The sequence below is a fragment of the Castor canadensis genome, chromosome 6 (assembly GCF_047511655.1).
Source record: "Castor canadensis chromosome 6, mCasCan1.hap1v2, whole genome shotgun sequence".
Taxonomy (NCBI): Eukaryota; Metazoa; Chordata; class Mammalia; order Rodentia; family Castoridae; genus Castor; species Castor canadensis.
The window spans coordinates 79,454,051-79,475,164 of NC_133391.1; the positions used below are offsets into that span (position 1 = coordinate 79,454,051).

A 21,114-nucleotide genomic window follows, 5' to 3' on the forward strand; every position below is an offset into this window, starting at 1 on the left:
CTGGGCGACCCACTTCCTGGGGCCCAGCTGGCCAGTGGCCTGGGTGGGGAGGGGGGTCTAGGTGAGGACCCCAATCCTCCTTCCTCCCAAATCCTCCTCTTTGGGAAGTAATGTCACCCTGTCCCAGGAACTTGGAGCTGCAGGACTAGAGTGGCCAGCAAGTCCACGGAAGCCCAGAGAGGAAGGGGCTCAGTTTGGGGAAGTTGAATTAGGATGGGAGTGACCCTTCCATCATCCCAAGCACTCTCTTCAAGAGGCCAGCAGGAGGGAGCAGGGCATGCCTCTTTCCAAAGCGGAGGGACACCTGACACGTCAGGTCTTGTCCGGGCAGACCTAGCCAAGGCTGGAAGGTTCCCGAGAGGGCGAACTGGGGCTGGGAGGGAGTGGAGCCAAGGCGCGGGCGGCTCTCTGCCTCCCTCTGCTGGCCGGATTCAGAATTATAGCGCGTCGGTTCGGTGCCAAGCACAGCCTACAGGCAAGGGTAACCCCACTCGCTTGCACCGAGAAAGGGAACCTGCAGAGGCCATAGGGATCATCCGCCTGCCTCAGCACGAGGCCCAGCCGCACCCGAGCTCCGACAGCGGATACCTGTCACCAGACTCTGAGTCGTGATGCTGCCTCCTGGAAATTCTTTATATAGTCCAACCTCAGTATTTCCTCAGCTTTGCCCAGACTGTATCTGAACACCATTTTCTCACACAACAAAAACGGAAAACGGAGCCCCCCCACCCGGTGGTGACCGTGGACCCCTGTTTCATGAGCCAGAGGCCACAAAGAACAGAGGGGAGTGCAAGCCCTTCGCCCCACTACAGCCAGGAAGGTAGGGATCTAAGAAGAAGCCGCCGCACCTGAACCCTCTCGGTGCCCGCAAAAAGGAGCCCAGCAATGGGGCTCTTTTGGGGTCTGGGCGTCACCTGCTGGTGCCTTCAGAAACTGCACCTGCAGTATGGGCAAGAATCCTAGCAGAGAGAACGCCAGACTACAGTGACAACGAACTTTCAGGCCTGGGGCACACCTTATCCCCTTTCATGCTCACGACAACCCTGTAAGGCTGACATTCGTTCCATTTTACCTTTGAGAATACTATCACTCGCTGAAAGTTAAGTGATTTACCCCAGAACATGCCTGGGGAAAGTGGCAGGCCCAGTCCCCACTTCCCAGTGCGATGTAACTGGGCTCTTGCCCCTGCACCGGGGATGGGGGGAGAGTTCGAGCTCCAGAGGGATATCTGATCTTATTTCCCATCCGGAGTTTGCCCGGAATGCGTCTCAGCTTAGCTTGCAGCTCTGATGTAACAGGGTCCTTGGGTGTGTCCACAGCCTCTTCTGATGGCTTGAGAGCCCCTCTGGAGAGTAGGATGCGTTTCCACACCCCTGCAATCTGCATTGATCTGAGTGCACTTGATAGCCTCAGCCCTGCTTGCCTGGGGCTACCACTGGGGCCGCACACCCCATACTCCTCGGCAGTTCTAAACTCAATCCCCAGTTCAGGAACTCAGGGAGGGACACTGTAAGTGGTTGCAAGTGACAGAAATCCAACTCCAACTGACCAGTGAGAAGGGACTTCTGGTGGTAGAGAACCAAGCTCTCCTCCTGGGCCAGGATTCTCATGCAGCCTTTTTTTCCAGAAGGGCTCTTCAGGGTGGCTAAGGCAGTGCTGAGCCATTGTCCCGCTTTGAGGAACGATGGCTCCTTACCTGTTCTCACACTGCATGCGCTCAAGTCTCAGCATTCAGCCTTCATCCACCCAGAACCAATCACTGTGGCCGTCCACCTGAACTGATGGTGGGGGGAAATGGGGAGAGTCACCAGGAGACCGGGTTTGGCTGTTGACAGCAAACAGCTCCATGGCCACAACCCTGGCCTGCCAACACCCACATTTTCTGGGCTCTAACTCATTTTTAGTTGGAGATTCTTTCCCAAAATATCCTATGTTTTCCCTTCTTTCATTCAACGAATGTATATTGAGTCCCCCACATGTACCAAGCACAATTCTAAGTGAACCATATCAGGAACAAAAACGATAAATTCTTTCCCTTCTGAATACTTCTTCCAGTAAGGATGGAGGGAGAGAAGAAACAGCATAAGTGATGTTTATATTATAGACAGCGGTGAGCACCAGGAGAAATAGGGCAGCATGAAGGGGATCAGGAGGGTTGGGGGGAAGGACCTGCTCAGTGCTAGAGCACTCAACTGACATCCATAGGCCCTGGGTTCCATTGCCAGCACTGCAAAAAAGAAAAAGCCAGGGGCAGGGGAGCGAGAGGGGAGGGACTAGAGTGTAGACAAGTGAGGGGTATTGCCACTTTAGACTTTAAATAGAGAACTAGGGGGAGAAACATAACTGAGCAAGCAAGGTAAGGGACATTGTCATGTAGCTCAGTGGCAGAGGAAAGGTCCAGGGAGGAAAGAATCAGTGCAGTGGGACTGTGCTGAACACTTTCATGGGCTAGCAAGGAGCAAAGGGAAGGATGTAGGAGATAGGACTAGGGGTAGCAGGGACAGATGATATAGGACCTTGTGAACCACTTAAGGACTTTGGCTGTTAGTGACATAAGGAGACACTGAAGGTCTGGAGCAGACAGCAGGCCTGATCTGACTTGCTTTAAGGATCCACTGGTTGCTCTGTGGTGGAGGAGTCAGTCAGGACTGAAGCCTGGAGACATCAATCGGCCATCCAGGACAGACATCAGAGTGGCAGACAGAAATGTGTGCACTAGAGACACGCATTAGGGGCGAGAAGGTGAGGTCACTAAAGAAATGGGGGAGTGGGCTGGATCAAGTGAGCCTGAGTTCAAATCCCAGTACCACCAAAACAAACAAACAAAGAAATGGGGAGGGAGAGGTCCGCATATTAACAGGTGGGGGAAGGGGAAAGGGGAGAAATGAGGAGAGGGTCTGAGAAGGGGCGTCAAGGACAAGCAGGAGAACACAGAGAGCCCTACTGGCCAAAGACACAATGTCAGGGAGGAGGGAGATCACAGAGTCAGGCTGCTACTGAATCCGGTGAAGTGAAGATTGAAAATTGACCCTTGGATTTAGCAACAAGTTGGTCACTGGGGACCTGGACAAGAGCCATGTTAGGAAAAAACTGGGGAGAACCTAACAGCAACGGCATTCTGAAAGGATAATTAATAAGCCACACAGCTGTACTACTCACGCTAGCCAGAGGTGGAAGCAGTTCTGACAGACAGGTGAATAGATAACAAAACCATCATTTATACACCACCTCATACTTAAAAAGAAAGGAAATCTACTTAAAAAGAAAGGAAATCTACTTAAAAAGGAAGGAAATCTCTGCCTGCTGCATGTTGGATGCACCTCGAAAACACTATGCTTAGTGAAATAAGCCAGACACGAAAGGATAAATATTGTATGGTTCCATTTGTACGGGATCTCTGGGACTGGCAAATTCCTAGAGTCTGAAAGTAGAATGCTGCCAAGGCTTGGAAGAAGGAGGAATGAAGAGCAGAAAGTTCTAGAAATAAGTACTAGTGATAATGACACAATATTTCCCGTGAGCCTAATGGTACTGAATTGTACATTTAAAATGGCAATTTTATGTTATTTACATTTTACCACCATAAGAAATAAAACCAAATGACACTAAAAACAAAAGTTAAAAGCATTTATTGGACATCTTCTACATGCTAGAAACTGGGCCAAGACCTGGAGGCTAGGAAGGGCCAGTAGGAGACACGTGGGCTCAGACCAGCGCCATCCAGCCCCACCTTCTGCTCTGTCCCCTTTGTTTCCTTGGCCCCTGGCTGGGCAGCAATCCCACATGCAATGTCTTTTGGAGATTTCCAAGATATTTTTTGATGCATGCTGTGCTGAGACCATGCTGAAGAGCCACAGCTAGATCCTAGCTCATGACCTTGTAGCTGGTCAAGCAGCCTCTGTCACAGACCATGGACAGGCAGACCAAGGCCAGTGCAAAGGGAACATGGCTTCGAACCTCGATCCTCCTGATCTCTGCCTCCTGAGATTACAGGCATGAGCCACCAGTGCCTGGCTTTTGTTGGTTTTTTAACAGCCAAAAAAAAAGTGTGTGAGTGATTTTTGTTTGTTTTTATTTGTTTTGAGACAGGGCCTTGCCATGTAGTGCAGGCTGGCCTCCGAACCCAAGATCCCCCTGCCTCCACCTCCTGAGTGCTGGGATTATAGGTGCATGCCACCATGCTCAGATTAACCAAAATTTTTTATTAATACTAAGTGATATAGTTGATGTGTTTTCAGAGCACTGGAAGGTGGAGGAGGATGACATCAGAAACCAAAACGAGGCTAGACAGCAAGTGATTATGAACACAATGTTGAGAGCCAAAGTACCCAGGTTTGACTACTATCTCTGCCACTTACTGCTGGCTCACCTTGGGCAAGTTACTTAGCTTCGCTGTGCCTCAATTTTCTCTTCTCTGAAATGGGACAATAGCAGCTCCCACATAGGGTTGTTCTGAACTCCGAATGAGCTAGCAGCTCAGTGTCTGGCACTGGATACGCGTATGTGCATATGCTACTCTCACATTATCAAAAAAAGCTGGAGGCTTAACTCAAAACCAATAAGATGGGGTTTAATAAGGACAACTGGAAAAGCTGACATTCAGGTTCCAACAAAGCAATTATACAAGTTCAGGGTCAAGGAGAGTTGACTGGGCACCCATCCCTGCATCCGTCCATGAGAAACAGCCTGAGGGGTCCAGTCGATTGCCAGAGCAATGGCAGCCAACTCTGTTACTGTGACCTTCAGGGATACTCACCAAGGTGTGGCACCTCAAGCCAGCCAGCCGAGGAGGTGACAACCCCATTGTGCTCTGAGCTGAGAGCTCCATGGTAGACATCACCCTTTGTGGGCGGGAGTGTAAAATAGCAACCACTTCATGAAGGAGTCAAGCAATGTCTTAAAAAACTAAAGAGTCCCCCACCCCATGACTCAGGACAAATGGAAACATACCAGACAAAGCCTTGTACAAGAATGTTCGCGCGGCTTTATTTATAATGGCCCCTAACTAGAAACAGTCCAGATGTCCACCAAGAGGCAAATGAGCCAGGCACCAGTGGCTCACGCCTATAATCCTAACCACTCAGGAGGCAGACCCAGGATCGGGAGGATCTAGGTTTAAGACCAGCCCAGGCACAAAGTTTATGAGCTCCATCTCAACCAATGGCTAGTGCAGTGGTGCGTGCCTGTCATCCCAGCTATGCAGAAAATGTAAATAGGAGACTCATGGTCCAAGTTCACCTGGGCAGAAACATGAGACACTATTCAAAAAATAACTAAAGCAAAAAAGGTTGGAGGTTCAAGTGGTAGAGTGCTTTCCTAGCAAATGCAAGGCCCTGAGTTCAACCCCAGTACTACCAAAACAAAAAAAAAAATGGGGAGCTGGAGATGTGGGTCAGGGATAGAGTACTTGCCTGGCATGCACTAGGCTCCAGGTTCAATCTCCAGCACCACAAAAAAAAAGAAAAGAACCATACAAAAGTATTGAACTCCAGTATGAAAACAGAAAAATGAGACCTGTTGAAACTATTCCAGGAATGGGAGGAGAGGGGATAAAGGAGAATGCTGGTGGGGGTGAATTAACTATATTTGATATATTGTAAGAACTTTTGTAAATGTCACAATGTACCCCTCCACACAACAATAATAATAAAAAGCATTGAACTCTAGCTAATGAGGGTGAAGCCTATTGATTTCTGTAATTTGCTTTAACATAAATCCAGAAGATGAACTGATTGATGCAGGAAATGCATAGATAATAATGTAGCATTGTGTAAATTACAAAATCTAGGTGATGGCTATATGGGCATTCATTATAAAATTTGTTCAACTGTTTTGCATGTTTCAAATGTTAACAGTAAAATGTGGGGAAGAGAAGACAACCAGCCAGTTGCAGCTTGGGAAACAGGCACATGGGCATGGGGTTGGCTGCTAGGAGCCCACAGTGGGCCCACCTTTGGGGAAGCAATGCATCAACATGTATGGTAAGCCTTAAAAACGTTTCTGCTTCCCAACCCAGCAGTTCCATTGCTAGGAATTCATCCCAAGGAGATAAAGACGATGTGAGCAAAGCTGTAGCTACAGGAATATTGGTTGCAACACTGAGTATAGTGGCAAAAAACTGTAAACGACAAATGTATGAAAATACGGCACTGGTTAAAGAAATTGTGCTGTCTTGATGCAGTAGAGGTCAATGCAGCCATTAAAAACGGTGCAGCAAGCTGGAATTGTGCTCAAGAGGTAGAATACCTGCCTAACAAGAGCAAAGCCCTGAGTTCAAACCCCAGTACTGCCAACAAAAAAACCCGTAGAGTGGTCTCAGCTACTGGGAGGCACAAGTAGGATGATTACAATAGTAGCCTAGCAAGCATGAGGCCCTGAGTTCAACCCCATACAGAAGGAGGAGGAGGAGCTCAGAGTGAATTTGAACCTGTAGCCTCCCTGACCATACAGAAAATGTCAAGGGAGCTCTGAGGCCATTTCTGACCTTGATGGCAAAAGAGAAGGTGCCAGATAACTGCCCTTCTGGTCATTCCGTGTATATCTGGCATTTAGCTGACCATGTCCCTGTGAGCTGTCCTCAGAGAAAGAGGGAGATCTAGCCTGATTGCCCAATGGAAATAACCACCATTTTAGTTTTCTCACATTTTGTCCAGTACTTCCAGATGACTCATGTGTCCCTTGGAGTGACCTGCATTTTTCGAGACTATCTTGGAGGGGAAACTCCACCGACAGGCCTCCTGAGGATCCTTCATCTATCCAGGTAGGCTCTTTTGGCAGTCCTGCAGCCCTTTATAAATAAGATCATATTTGAATTAGGGGCCTTCCACTCTTAGAAGCGAGCCAGATACCTGGGTCAGGAATAGTCCAGATCACACCAGTAAGATGACTCAATTGGATAGACCCAAATGTCTTTCTCCAGACCTTAGTTTCAGGTGAGCAGTGAAAGAAGTGGATGGAGAGTGGGACGCCCTCTCCTAAATAGGGGTGTTTTCCTTATCCAGGGATACCTGAAAGAAGAGAATCCCCATGGTGACCAAAGTCCTTGTCCCCCTTTAAATGTGAGCCCAAGCTTCTCGAGTGCCTGAGGGATGCCCTCTTGCCTGCCCGCCTACCCAGCCTGGATGGATGCCAGTCTCCTACCTGAAGAGGACCCTGGCTATGGCCAGTACTGTGTTAACTTTCCTAGTGTGTGGTACCCTCAACAGACCTGTTCTGGAACCTTACATAATATCATCACTCCAATGGAGGTCCCTGCTGACTGGGACCCATTGAAGACTACTTGCCCCATAACCTATTATACTTCTTCCTGTAACTATACGCCACCCAGAGGGCACATATGCAATGGTCAAAGTGGAAAAACAATGACACCAACCCCACTCATGGCCCCTGCCCACAGCTCCTTGTCTTCATAGCTTCCTATACACTAACATACCCGGCTTCCCTGGGAGAACAGCTTCATCCCTCAGTTTCACCAGTATCTCTAATTTCAGCTCAGTGTGAAATCTCCTGGAGGAGAGGTATCTCTTTGTAGGATGGTCAAGCGATAAAACACAAGTGTGGGGATTACCATGACTCCATCCTAATCGTACTCGAGAGACCTGGGCCACAGCTCAAACAATGCCAAATCCTGAACATGTCACCTTTTGGAACAACAACATAATCCAACAGACAGAGCTTTCACATCAAAAAGGAAGAGACTCCCAGAGGAAAAAAGAGAGGTCACATTAGTGGTACTGAGCGTTACTGCTTTCATTGCTCACTAGCTGGAATAACCTGTGGCGCAGTCTCTAACGATGAAACTACCAAAACTCGCATTAGGATGGTAGAGAAAACTTCAGACAAAATTGGTCTTTACTTTAAAGATATACAGAGGTCTCTGTCCTCCCTAGCCGACATGATCATGGACATCGCCTGGCTGATCAGGGCAGGGTGTGTGCAATTGCTAACACTTCCTGTTGTTCTTATATCAACACCTCAGGCATTGTGGAAGAACATGCAGATTATATTTTACAGCGGGCTAAACGCCTCCGAGAGCAGTCTCTCAAAACTCAGGTCACCTCACAGGTGTGGGGACAAATAAAATCCTGGCTGCCCTCAATAACCTGTTTCTTACCCCTTCTGGGCCCCATAGCTGCCATAATCCTTCTACTAATTTTCCAACCCTGTTCCTTGAATCTTGTGGTTCAATTTCTCTCCTCTCGCCTAGAAAAATTTAAATTACAGATGCTGATGGAAACAAAGACAACCTACTACTTCAGCCCTCTGGATGGTCCTCTCCATGGCCAGCCCTTATGCTGTGGGGCCCCTACACATTGCCCCTTTTCAGTAGGAAATAGTTTGGAATGAGATTGTCACCCAGACTCCCTAACAGCAGTTAGGGCGGCTCTGCTGAAACCATCCTAAAGATGGTGATTGAGGAAGTGCAACAAGTCGTCTTCTGCCCAGAAAGCCTTGCACAAACGGCTATGCAATTCCCCAGACTGTGCTCATCATAACAAGATGTTGGAACCAGGCAGTGGCTGGCAGTTGTGGCAGTTGGGCAACACCTTGTGAGACCAAGATCTGGTCTATAAAAAGGGAAACCCCTGGACACCTTGACAGACTACCAGCTTCTGGGTCCCACTCCTCTGCTTCTCTGTCAAGAGGCCTTTGCTTTTGCTTTTCAATAAGACATTTAAACATGTGCTTTCATCTTCATTCCTACCTTTAATTCTTTAACGCAATAGAAAACAAGAACCCACATCAGCCGAGCAAGACTATAGCCACACTCTCTCGTGCATCAGGGAGGGAAGGTGTTGGGTTTTTAGGAGGACCCTGGTTGTATCTCAGCTCGTGGTCCCTAGTATTCCTGGTGCTCAGAAGAGATCCAGAAGTTGCAGAAGGGGACCCAGCCAGGCTACCTAGATACAACTGGAAGACTAGGAATGAGACAGGATGTTATCACCCAGTGTGGTTACCATGGTGATGGGACATATGCCTGAGCTCACCTCAGAAACCCCTCATCCCTAGAGACTCAGCTAAGAGTCTCAACACCTCTCTCAGGGTGTTCTGGCCCTGTGGGAAAGGCAGGAAGAAGGGGGAGGGACCCTGACAGGGAACAAAGTGAGGCCAGGAGACAGATGAACAAACGGGCCCTCCACTGCAGCTGAATCCATTTAGAGTGGTGGCTGAGAGGTCCGGCAAGCATGTATGAATAGCCCTGCTGAGTGACCTTGGGCAAATGGCTCTACTTCTCTAGGCCTGTGCGACTGCTGTGAGGAGGAAATGAGATGTACTGGGATCGCAATAAGCTTGTGACTTCATTTTCTTCTCTTGTGGGCAGTGGGCTCCTCTGAACATCCCAAAGCTGTTTGTTCCCCACTCTCCTTCTTCCCACTCTCTCCTCCTATACCCTGCTTCGTCCCCGCCTGCCCCATGTGGCTTCTTGTGGTACTGCAGCAAGCCCTTGCTCACTTAGCCAGTGGACCCCAAGTCACCTGCTTGCTGCCTTGCAAAGGCAGGACACAGAGTCCTCTCCTGGGCTCAAGCTGTAAGCCCTTGTCTCCAGGCATTTGAAGCCTTGCTTGGTTGTCATTTTTGGAGTCCAGTCTCAACCCCTAGGGGTTGTTGGTGCCAGGCTGGAGGTAAGAGCCAGAGAGCAACAATAGCATTGTAAGAGGAGTGGAGGTGGCCACAGAAGTCTGGTAGAGAGCACATCATGGGCCAGGACTTCTGGGAGTGTCCAGATATATGCCCATGTACACGCACGCACACACAGCTACAGACCCACAAGCAGCATGTCTCCTGCCAGACATAGCAACATCACCACCCATCTGTCCTTGTCTGTCCAGTCCTTTGTCCTCTGTGGACCTGAGGAAAACAATGCTTACTAGACATTACACATACAGGCCAGATGTGGTGGTACACACCTATAATCCCAGCCCTGGAGAAACTGAAGCAGGAGGATCACTAGTTTGAGGCCAGCCCAGTCTATATAGTGAGTCTCTATCTCAAAATAATGAATTAATCAAAAAATAAAATTAAAAAGAGGGGCTGGAGGTGTGGCTCAAGTGACGGAGTGACTGCCTAGCAAGCAGGAGGCCCTGAGTTCAAACTCCAGTCCTGAAAAAAAAGAAAATTAAATGAAAAGAAAAAAGTTACAAAAACAACTGCCCTTCCATAGCTAAAGCCCTTCATCCCCCCCAATCCTGGCCACCTCTCAACCACCTCTCCTACTGCCTCCCAATGCCCCCCCTCCAAGGCACACACACTGGCCCATAGTTCACTATTTCTCCAGCCAAATATGCAGGGTCACAGACACTTCAGGGCCCCTGTGCCTACTGTCCCCACCCCCTGCTCCCTGAAGTCTTCTTCCTACAGGTCCTCCACTGGCTGTCTCCCTACATAGCCCCAGGCTGGCTTGAACTCACTTGGGGCTGGCCACCCCAAGGCTGTGACACAGGGATGCATCACTACACCCTGCTCTCCTTCCCTTCTTATAGGTCTCAGTTCAGATGTTGTCTCCTCAGAGTTCTTTGAAATGGGGAATGAGGCATTCCCTATTTCCACGAAGCATGTTCCTTCAAAATTTTATTCTAAGCATTAGGAAAATGCAAACAAAACCCACAATGGTATACTAATCCATTTTCTATTGCTATAACAACATACCTGAGGCTGGGAACTCTATAAAGAGAACATGTTTATTTAGCTCAGTTTTGGAGGCTGAAAGTTCAAGAGTAGGAAGCTTCATCAATTGAACCTCTAGTGAGGGTCCCCTTTACTGTGTCATATCATGGTAGATGGCATTGTGGGAGCAGCATGTGCAGGAGCTGTCACCTGGCAAGACTGGAAGCCAGAGAGCAGGAAGGACCCGGGTGGGAACTAATGGAGGTTCCATGATAAATACATTAATCCCTTCCCAGAGCAATGCCCCATGACTCTATTACCTTGCATTAAGCCCCACCTCTTAATACCGCCACACTGGGGACCATGCTCTGGAACACTCAAACTATATTCAAATAATGGAAAATGAGATATCACTTTAAACCCATTAAGACATTACTATTAAAAAACAGAGCTGGGGCGTGGTGGTGCACATCTATAATCTCAGCACTCAGGCTGAGGCAAGAAGTTTCAGTCCAGCCTTGGTTACTTAGCAAGTTCTAGACCAATGTGGGCAACTTAGTGAGATCTTGTCTCAAAAAAAGAGGGGATCTCAAAAAAGGAGGCCTGGGGATCTAGCTCAGTGGTAGGGTACTCACCTAGCATACATGTGTGAAGCCCTGGGTTCAGCACCGGCACTGAAAACAAAAAAAAAAGAAAACAGAAAATAAGCATTTGTGAGGATGTGGAGAAATTGTAACATTTGTGTGCGATTTGTAAGGATATAAAATGGTGCAGCCCACCAAGCTCAAGCTGGGTGCAGTGACTTACACCTATAATCCTAGCTACTTAGGAAGCAGAGATAGTGAGGATCGATGTTCAAAGCCAACCCAGGCAAAAAGTTCACAAGACCCCATCTCAAGTAATAAAATCTGGATGTAGTAGTGAGCACCTGCCATCCCAGTCACACAGGAAGCATAAATAAGAGAATCAAGGTCCAGGCCAGCCTGATTATAAAAGTGAGACCCTATTTGAAAAATAGCTAAAGCAAAAAGGGCTGGAGGCATGGCTCAAGTGGTAAAGTGTCTACCTGGCAAGCACAGGGCCCTGAGTTCAAACTTTGATACCACCAAAAATAAATAAATAAATAAGTTTAAAAATAAATAAAATGGTGTGGTCACTGTGAAAAATAGTATGCAGTTCCTTAAAAATTAAAAATAGAATTACCATATGATCCAGCAATTCCCTTTCTGAACATACTCCCAAAAAATTTGAAATAGGAGATCACAGAGACGTTTGTACATTTGCATTCACAGTAGCCTCATTCATAATGGCCAAGAGGTAGAAGCCACCAAAGTGTCCATCAACAAATGAGGGAGTAAACAAAAATGTGGTATGTCCACACAAAGGAATAGTATTCAGCTTTAAAAAGAAAGGAAATTCTGACACACGCTATAACATGGATGAACTCTAAGGACATGTTACCTGAAATAAACCAGTCACAAAGAACAAATACTGTATGATTACACATATATAAAGTTCCTGGAGTAGTCAAATTCATAGAGACAGAAAGTGGAAGAGTGGTTGCCAGGGGCAAGAGTAATATGCGGGGCGGTGTTTTTAATGGGTACAGTTTCAGGGTATTTTTTGGGGGGTGCTGGGAATTGAACCTAGGACCTGTGCGTGCCAGGCAGATGCTCCACCACTGAGCTACAGCCCCAGCCCTCAGAGGTTCAATCTTGTAAAATGAGAGTTGTAGCATGGTGGGTCACAGCTGTAATCCCAGAAGACATGAAGATCACTAGTTCAAGGCCAACCTGGGCTGCATAACAAGTTGGACATCAGCCTGGGCTACGAACTCTGTCTCAAAATAAAAAAAAGAGTTGTGTAAATGGTAAACAATTGAATGTGTTTGTGCCATTGAACTCTATATTTGAAGTTACACTTAATTGTGTATTTTGTCACAATCAAAAATAATAAATTTTAAGGCCGCCCCTACACCAGTGACCCCCGCTACTCAGGAGGCAGAAATCAGGAGGATCACGGTTGGAAGCCAGCCTGGGCAAATAATTCCCAAGACACTATCTTGAAAAAAATCCATCACCAAAAAAAAAAAGGGCTGGTGGAGTGGCTGAAGGTGTAGGCCCTGAGTGCAAGCTGAAGTACTGCCAAAAAAAAAAAAAAAGTACATCAAAAAGTCAGTTTTCTTGTTCAATGCTGCCTCACTCATTATGTGGCCAGTCACTGAAGACTTGGGGACCCAGCCACCTGGAGCTCACAGCCTGGGCAAAAGTGGGAAAGACACTAACAAACAAGTAAGCAAGAATTTATTATCCTTAAATACTGGAAGAAAAAAAATTAATTAACAATAAATTTTTAAAAAGAATTTATCACTGGTTGCATGCTGTGTAGAAAACTAAAAAGTGAAATATGGAAGAGTGGCTGCAGGAGAGGGGGATGTCCACTGGAGTTGCCAGACACACCATGACGAGGAGGTGACATTTATGCAAGCATCAGTCATCAAGCATCTGATGGAGACCTGAATAGCGAGAACAGCAAGTGCAAAGGTCCTGAGCCTGGTATATGGGAAGATCAGCAGAGAGAGGAAAAGGGAAAGTGGGTAGAGAGAAAAGGAGGAGGACCTAGAAAAGGGAGACAGAGGGCACTCCTGGAGTCTGGGGAGGGAAGCCTCACTGAGGCACCAGATACTTTTCCATGACAAGTGAGCTGCCATGAATGGAGATACTAAAAGCTTGTTGTGGATTTACTCAGAGTGCTCACTGCAGTCCAAGGGTAGGGACAGTTACTGACCTGTGACAGAAAGGAGGAAACAGGCCTAGGGAGCTGGGCTGAGTTGCTGTGGGTGGAGGGGACTTAACTGCCCCCTGCCTTGCCTCAGGCACCCAGCCTGCGCCTCTTTCCTACCTGCCTGCCCACCCTGCACTTCTCTGCCTCCAGTGCAAGGGCCTCATTTGGGTCACCCTCCCTCCTTTCACGTTCTCTCCCCACTCACTGTTCACTCTTCCCTGGAGCAAGCCAACCATGACAGAGCCCCCTGGCCCACCCTCGCCCCACCCTGAGCTGGGGGTGGGTGTGGGGAAGAGGGAGAGCTGCCCACCTCACCTCGTACCTGTTTCTGAGGCCCCTGCTCAGGGCCTGCTCTGGGGACAGCAGCAGGGACCCCATGGGCTTGTCATGCTGAATGGCAGTCTGATGGTCAGTGAAAGGTGTTCCCAAGGTCCATGGCAGCAGGGACTTTGGCCCTGCCCCAGACCCTGGACTGTGGCCCACAGAGGATGCAGGAGGCCTCAGGGAGTCTGAGAAGTGTCCCTCACCAGCGGGGTGTAGATAGGCAGCAGCTCTGGCCTTCCTGACTCCTGGGCCCAGGTCAGTGAGGGTCCACCCAGGCCTGAGGGGCAGCCCCAGGCCCCTTCTCAGCTCCATCCCAAAATCTCCAGGGCAGGTTACAATGAGGAACCCAGCACAAGATGAAGGTACAGAGCCTTTGGTTGGAGCTGGGAAGGGGCGGGGACATGCCCAATATTAAAGACAGTAAAACAGGGCTGGGGAAGTGGCTCAAGTAATAGAGCACCTACCTAGCAAGCGTGAGGCCCTGAGTTCAAACCCCAGCATGGCCAAAATAAAATAAAATATAGCAAAATATAAAATTCTATGTCTACAGACATATAAAGCTTTTCTTTTCCTACATGGTCTGTCAACTTGTGGGGATATTTTAAAATTTGTTATTTAATGTCATTCTAAATAGAGGAAATTATGAATTTGAATGGCTAGCATAACTTTTATGTTCCTTAGTTTGGCACTGTCAGTTTTAAATGCAAATGAAGGAACTTAACTCATATACAGAATCATTGAAATTATACAATTTGTATTTCATAGCTTGTACACACGCGTGTATCTTCATTCTTACCTGAATGATGGAAACACTACACAAAATAACTCAACTGATTTTTTTTCTTTTTTTTGAGACAGGGTCTTGCTATAGAGCCCAGCCTGGCTTCAAACTCTTGATCCTCCTGCCTCAGCCTCCCAAGTGCTGGGATTACGGTGTGCGTCACCACACCCAGCCATCTTTCTCTTCTCAATTCCTGCACATCCCTCACCATGCACTCCCTTTGGCTTGCTGAGTACAGTTGTGGGGGAGTGGGGGGAACTGGAAGGAAAGGAGCTTTGGGTAGCCCGGTCTTTCCTGTCCTGTGTCATCATGGTCAGTGTCAGTGGTTGGCTTATCCAGGAAATAATTCAAGTAAGAAAGGCTCTGAGAGGGTCCCTGGGCCACTCAAGTTCCTTAGAGCACCACTGCCTTCTTGCCCTTGGCAAGTTCTGGTTGGAAGGGAAGGCCTGGTTCTCAGGGCTGTCAGTGTCCCTGCTTGGCTGTGGACGTAATGTGGGTATCTTGTACTCGCTTAGAGATTTGTTGAGTTACCACATTTGGGGCCCTCAGAATTCTTAACTTGGGAGCCACGATGCATTCTGTGTACCTGGGGCCAGAAGGAACCCCAACAGACACTGTGACACCCCCGTGGGCACCATGACACTGCAGCCATACACATCTCTTCTCACACATGTGCTCCGCTGTCCCACCTGACTTTACCTATAAAATTCACATTCAAAGAGAAAATTATTAAACATTTCAAGAGAGCTGAGGGTGTGACTCAAGTGGTAGAGTGCTTACCTAGTATGTACAAGTCTCTGGGTTCAATCTCCCAACACCTTGAAAGCAAAAAAAAGCAAAGCAAGGCAAAACCAAAAACTTCAGACCACTACTGCAAAGCATTACGTGAAGCAGGCCCATCTGAGCGCTCTGTGACCCACATCCACAACACTGCCTTGCTTCCATCCCCACCCACCGTCAGGATTCTGACTGACCCTTCCAGGCCACATGACCTTCCCTTACCCATCAGTGTCTTGCACCCAAACACACTGATTGGCTGGGTCACAAGCCCGACCTAAAGCCAGCAAGGAGGAGGGCACTCTTAAGTTGCCAGGAAGGAGACAAAGGCCTGCTCACAAAGGGCTAGGGAAGGGCCGGCAGGAAAGGACCTGAGCTACCACAGTGCTCTGCTTTGGAGTGCAGGCGGGGGTTGAGACACCTAAGAAGTTATGTAGGGGCTATGAATACTCCCACCACAGAGTTGCTGAGAGACACTAAGACATTGAGGTTACATCATGGAAGCCCTGAGTACCTTCCATTAAGCCTCATCCATCTCTGACCATGCTACCACTACCTAGAACCTTCTCTGGTTCTCCATTGCTCAGGAAAAAATCCACAGCCCTATCCCTGAGCCTCAAGGCCCAGCCTCCTTTCCCACCACCTCTCACTGTCTCGTACTCTGCAACAGCCACAGCTTTGCTCATTCTGAATCCTGGACTTCAGACCTACCCTTCCCAGAGTCCTCCTCCAACATGGCCTTTCTTTTGCCTAATGCATACTCATCCCTTGGGTCTTAGCATGAATATCACATGCTCCAGAAGGACTTTGCTCCCCTCCCAGTCTCAGTCAGGTGCCTGGTCTGGGCTGTCTGACATCACTGCCTGGTGACTCACCTTCCTCCCTCACTACAGACAAGTTCTGCGAGGGCAGAACCCATGTGCTGGGACCCTAACAAAAAGTAGGTGCTCAATAACGGTTGTTGAATGAATGCATGAGTTGACAGGCAGTGGGTGCTCTGGACTCTTCATGGTTCTACCATCACACATTCCACCAGGGAGAGTGAGGAGGTGTGAGGCACCCACCACGTTCCAGGCCCAACTGGTATTTTACATTCCTGACCTCATTTGCTCCCCTCCAATCCCAGAAAGAGGTGTTTTTATACGTTGTTACACAGAGGAGGAAATGAAAGAAACTCACATCCTCTTTTCTCACCTCCTCCCTGCCACCACACATACCCAAACCCCAGCCAGGGTGACCAGGCCAGTGTCCTCTCAGCCAGTTGAGTCCAGATGGCTTCTTTTCATGGCCAGTCCCAGAGAGAACTTGTTCTCAGCTGAGGCCTGTCCCATCCTTCCTTCCTCCCCCTCCCCACTTCCTTCCTTCCTGCTCTTGGATATTTCCTTTGCAAGAAAGTCTCAGGGTTCCGGGACAAGGCCCTCAGGTCCAGCCGCCCAAGCCAGGACACACGCTTCCTCTCCACCTTCATGGGAGGCCAGATGGCTGACAGTCTCAGGCACCATGAAGGCACTATGCAGGGGACAGCTCAAGGTCCTCTTGTCCCTCCCTCTGCCTCCAGCCCTAGCAGAGATAGCTGGAGCTCATCCTGGTGCCTGTCATCCTGCCTGTGAGGAGGTCATTACTGGAAGCCCCTTCAGAGCAGGCCCTATGAGCCAGGGCTCTACCTCCATCCTTCTGGTATAATAAACTCTTGGGTCTCAAATGCTGACTCGCTGCATGGCAGCTGGCACATTATTAGTAACTATGCCCGTTCCTATTATTATCCCCAACATCTTCATCATCTAACTTAACCTTTACAACTGTCCTGGGCAGTAAGTGGAGTTTTTAATCCTCATTTGATAAATGAAGAAACTGAAGCTTACTTAGAAAGGAGCTGCTCAAGTTCAAACCCAGGCAACACCAGTGTTTTTCATCACTGCCCTGCCCCATTGCTTCCCCATCTACTCCTGGGACAACTCTTCACTAGGCTGGGTGTCTCGGCCCCCCCAACCATGCAATGAGGATGCAAGAGTCATCTCTATGGACATCTAAGTCTCAGGGAACTCAATCACTAATCCATTGAGCAGACGCTTGCTGTCTGGCTGCCAGAGCAGAGATGGGCTTGAGATCACAGTTCATCCATGAAGGAGCCAACAGGACAAGGTCAACAAAACTCTGGACAGACTCCAGGTGCCTAACCTGATCCATTTCCCCCATACGGGGAAATCTCATTTTATGGGGAGCGGGGGTGCATCCCACCCCTTCAGGACTGCTGAAGATTGGAAAACAAGTGCACGCAGGTGAAGAGGTGCCCCAGCCGCGCCCCTTCCCCAGCAAACCCGGGAGCTACTCTGCTCCGTGGCCACCAGAGGGCGCGCGCTCCCTCTCAGAGCCAAAGCCACGACGGCGGCTAAGGCAGACCCGACCAAGCTTGCAAAGAATGCGATGTGGGGGTGCAGCCACTTCGGAAAGAACTGCCCCGGGACGCATACCCGTCCTGGGCGCTGATTCAGTCTCTATACAAGGGTTTAAGACGCAGTCCCTCGACTTTCCACCTGGCCGCGCCCGGTACTTTGGCCTCCGGGTGATCGCTCGCTCGCCCCCTCCTGGACACTATGAGCACTACGGCCAGGCGGTGCACAGGGTGGGAGCGGAGCGGAATTGGGGACAAGGGGTCAGAGAGGATTTACCTGGAAGTAGAGAGTGGGACAGGGGGTACCTGATGGGAATATACTGGACAGAAAAAAACTGTAGTGGTTGGAACTAAGTGAGTGGGAGTACTGGAAAGGTACTGGAAACCACATTGTGCAGAGTACTGGACAGATTAATGAGGACACTGGGGACCACAAGATAGGTACTGAGGGCAGTGGGTGGTCTCTCGGGACTATGATGAGGCACTAAAACTAAACTGGAAAGAGGTCACTAAAGTGGTTGCTGGCACCTGTCGGTCCCTGAGTGAATGTTTGGAAGTACCAAGTAGGCACTACAGCCATACTGGAAAACAACTAGATACCTTGTAAGTACTGGGAGGCACCAGTAAGATATTGGGTAAGTTCCAGGGGTGCTGGGTGGGAAATGGGGTGTCAGCGCCCACAGTAGGAAACACTAAGTGGGTCTGGGGACATGGCATGACCAAGAAGATAAAATGGCACTGCGAGGGTCATAGCAGGTCGTAGCATTTTCTGTGAGAAGTGGTGGACACTGGAACAGCATGGCACCTTCCCAGCCATGCCTCGGTGTCCCTGTTAACAGCCTCTCCGGCTTGGATCATTGTTCGGTTTTCTCAACCAGGACTTAGATCAGAGATGTCCCTTGACCAGAGAGGGTCTCTCCCTGACCAGAACCTGTTCATGATTTCCTGGACTGTTGGGGAGCAGGGGGAGGGGCACTGCACATGGACAGAGGACAGACATTATCTCCCTTCCCCAGATGGAGAGGGAAGTAAAGGCAGGTCGGCCCCTCATTCCTAAAAAAAAAAAATGAAGAGCCCCCTCCTCGGCCCCTCCCCACCAGGTTTCGGCCTCCTGGCCCAGCTTGCTGGCTGCTGGGCCGGGAGGGGCTGCCAGGCTCGGCCTCCTGCCCACTGCGGGGCGCCGGGGGAGGGCGGCGCGCGGCTCGAGATGCCGCGTTGCCATGGAGACGCTGCCGCATCCTGACTGCTCCTGGCAACGGGGTCCCGCAGCCAGGCAGGCGCTCGGCGGGGACCCCAGGGAGCGGGCGCGCCAGGCTGCCCATGGCGCCGCCAGACCCCCGGGACACAGATACAGCTCCCCCACTCACAGACACCCCTCACTCACACTCCCAAGGGCACACACATGTACACACGCGCCCCAGCTGCAACAGCCCAGGCGGAACTGCAGCCCAGGCCCGCCCTGCAGCCCCCACTCATTAATTCAGCAAACATTTGCCGACCGTCTCAGTGCCAGGCGCGAGCTGGCCACTGCGGCTGCCGCGACGAGTCACACGGGGACGCAGCGCCGCCCCCGCCCCCACTTCACAGCCCGCAGGGGAGGCAGACACAGAAACAGTGTGATCAATACTGTGACCCCAACAACAGCTATTCACTGTGTGCTAAGCCCTGCTCATGCAGACTGTCACCTAAAGTATGCACCCTTTGGGAAGCACTTTTTACAGATGAGGAAACTGAGGCCCGGGACAGCTCATTTTTCACCTGAGGCCACATAGTATGAGGCAAAAGCTAGCCTTCTAACTTGAATTTTAACTACTTCCCTGGAACAGCACGACATCTCCCCAACCATATCTCAGTGTCCCTCTCAGTGGACCCTCTAGCCTGAATCATTGTGCCATTTTCTCAGCCAGGACTTAGATCAAGAGATGTCCTCTTGGGCAGAGAGCGTCTGGCCCTGACCAGAAATGTCTCCAGAGCATAAATGAGGGAGAGCCCAACTCAGCAGAGAATTTCAGACTCAAGCTTGAGTCTTGAGAAAATCTTATCTGTCCTTGCAGAGAGCTGGGGAATTTAGACTCCAGGCTGGGTTTGAAGGAGATCAAGGGCAGAGGCTGTGCTTAGAAAGCTGCTTGGAGCTTGTTATGCCAGGCCACGGGGACTGGACTCCACTCCTAGTGGAGCAGGGACAGTGTAAGCAAGGGAGGACATGCTCTGACTGTTGCTCTGGCAACCATGGGGCAGGGGGCTGGACTGAAGAGGATGAAGCTGGGACCAGAAGAATAGAGAGCAGGCCATGGTCCATCCTTGTAAGGGACAAGTGGCCCCAGCCAGCTTGAGTCCAGAGGGAAGGAAACAGGACATGAGCACTTTCTTATCTGTCCCAAGAAAAAAATTCTTCTGCCTGAATCAGAAACCCAGGGAATAAGCCCAGAATTAGATGTTCCCCCAGGCAGGGGCCCCAGAGAAACCTAAGGCTCAGAGGGTGAGGGCAGCAATCTAAAACAGTTCAGATTGACATGAGTGTAAATACCTAGGCGAGACCCCTGGAAGGACTTCCAAGGAGGAATGGGTTTGGGGTTCTGACAGAGGCCAGGGAATCCTGAAAAAGCAAAATGCTCTCACAAATCTCACACGCATGAGAACAGGAAATAGTTCCGTCCAGACCCGTCCCGCATGGTTATTCCTCCCTGGTCCCTATGCTGCAGAACCTGGCCAGGGCACCCTTCTGAGGAGACCCTACATCAGGCCCCTAGCCTCCCCCCCTCCCAAGGTTAGCCTAATTTTTTCCCTTCCATGGATTCAGGTCATTGCTCCCCGTCCTCTCTCCAAGGCGCCGCGGAATGTGACTAATTCCCTCCCTTCATTTACGGGTCCTGTTACCTGGGAGGTATTTATAGAGCCACAGCCGTCCTCCCTCCCCTGCGACTCAGCTGCTCTTCCCCCAGGCCTTCTCTTCCCACTCACTCAGCCAATCTTTGCCTCCCGCCAGCCCTCCCACGCCTCACCCTCCCCCAATCCCCGACAGGAAAAGGTCTGGCCCTAGCTGGGAGGGGCCTGAGGCCTTTCTGTGTTGAGGGCTGTCTGCACACGGGATGCCCTCCCCTTCTGAGCACCCAAAAAGGCACCTACAGGGTCAGGCCATAGGAGAGCTACCATGGCAAGCCTCTCTGTGACCTCACCATACAGTCAGATACTTCAACTAGGTAACAATTATTGAGTGCTTACTGTGTTCCAGGCATTACTATTACCCTTGATTTGCAGGCATGGAAACTGAGGCTGAAAAAGGCCAGCCAAATAAGCCTGCTCAGGTCCTCAGAGCAGGGGTAGTCTTCTCCTACAGAACCTTCCAGAACCCTGCCTGGGTTCTGGAAACTAGCCTGAAAGCAGGTGAGGTGAGGGCTATGGTCAGTCACTGCCTGATGGGGTGCTCATCCACACAGGCAGCCCAGCTTGT

At 49.8% G+C, this 21,114-nt stretch overlaps 1 protein-coding gene across 6 annotated transcripts in view; it reads right to left on the reverse strand.

Annotated features, from left to right (window-relative positions):
- Positions 1-20,630, reverse strand: part of Psd2 (pleckstrin and Sec7 domain containing 2) — a 71,029-nt gene extending 50,399 nt beyond the window's left edge. For 3 of the 6 annotated variants that reach the window (XM_020167930.2, XM_074076882.1, XM_074076879.1), the window contains exons 1-2: positions 20,541-20,629; positions 11,241-11,279 (exon numbers count right to left, since the gene is read on the reverse strand). The gene's annotated coding sequence lies outside the window, so the exon portion shown is untranslated. Of the gene's footprint in view, positions 1-11,240; positions 11,280-20,540 lie in introns of all 6 variants that reach the window. The other 3 variants (XM_074076885.1, XM_074076883.1, XM_074076881.1) reach the window with 3 other exon arrangements.
- Between the last annotated feature and the right edge of the window lie 484 nt (positions 20,631-21,114).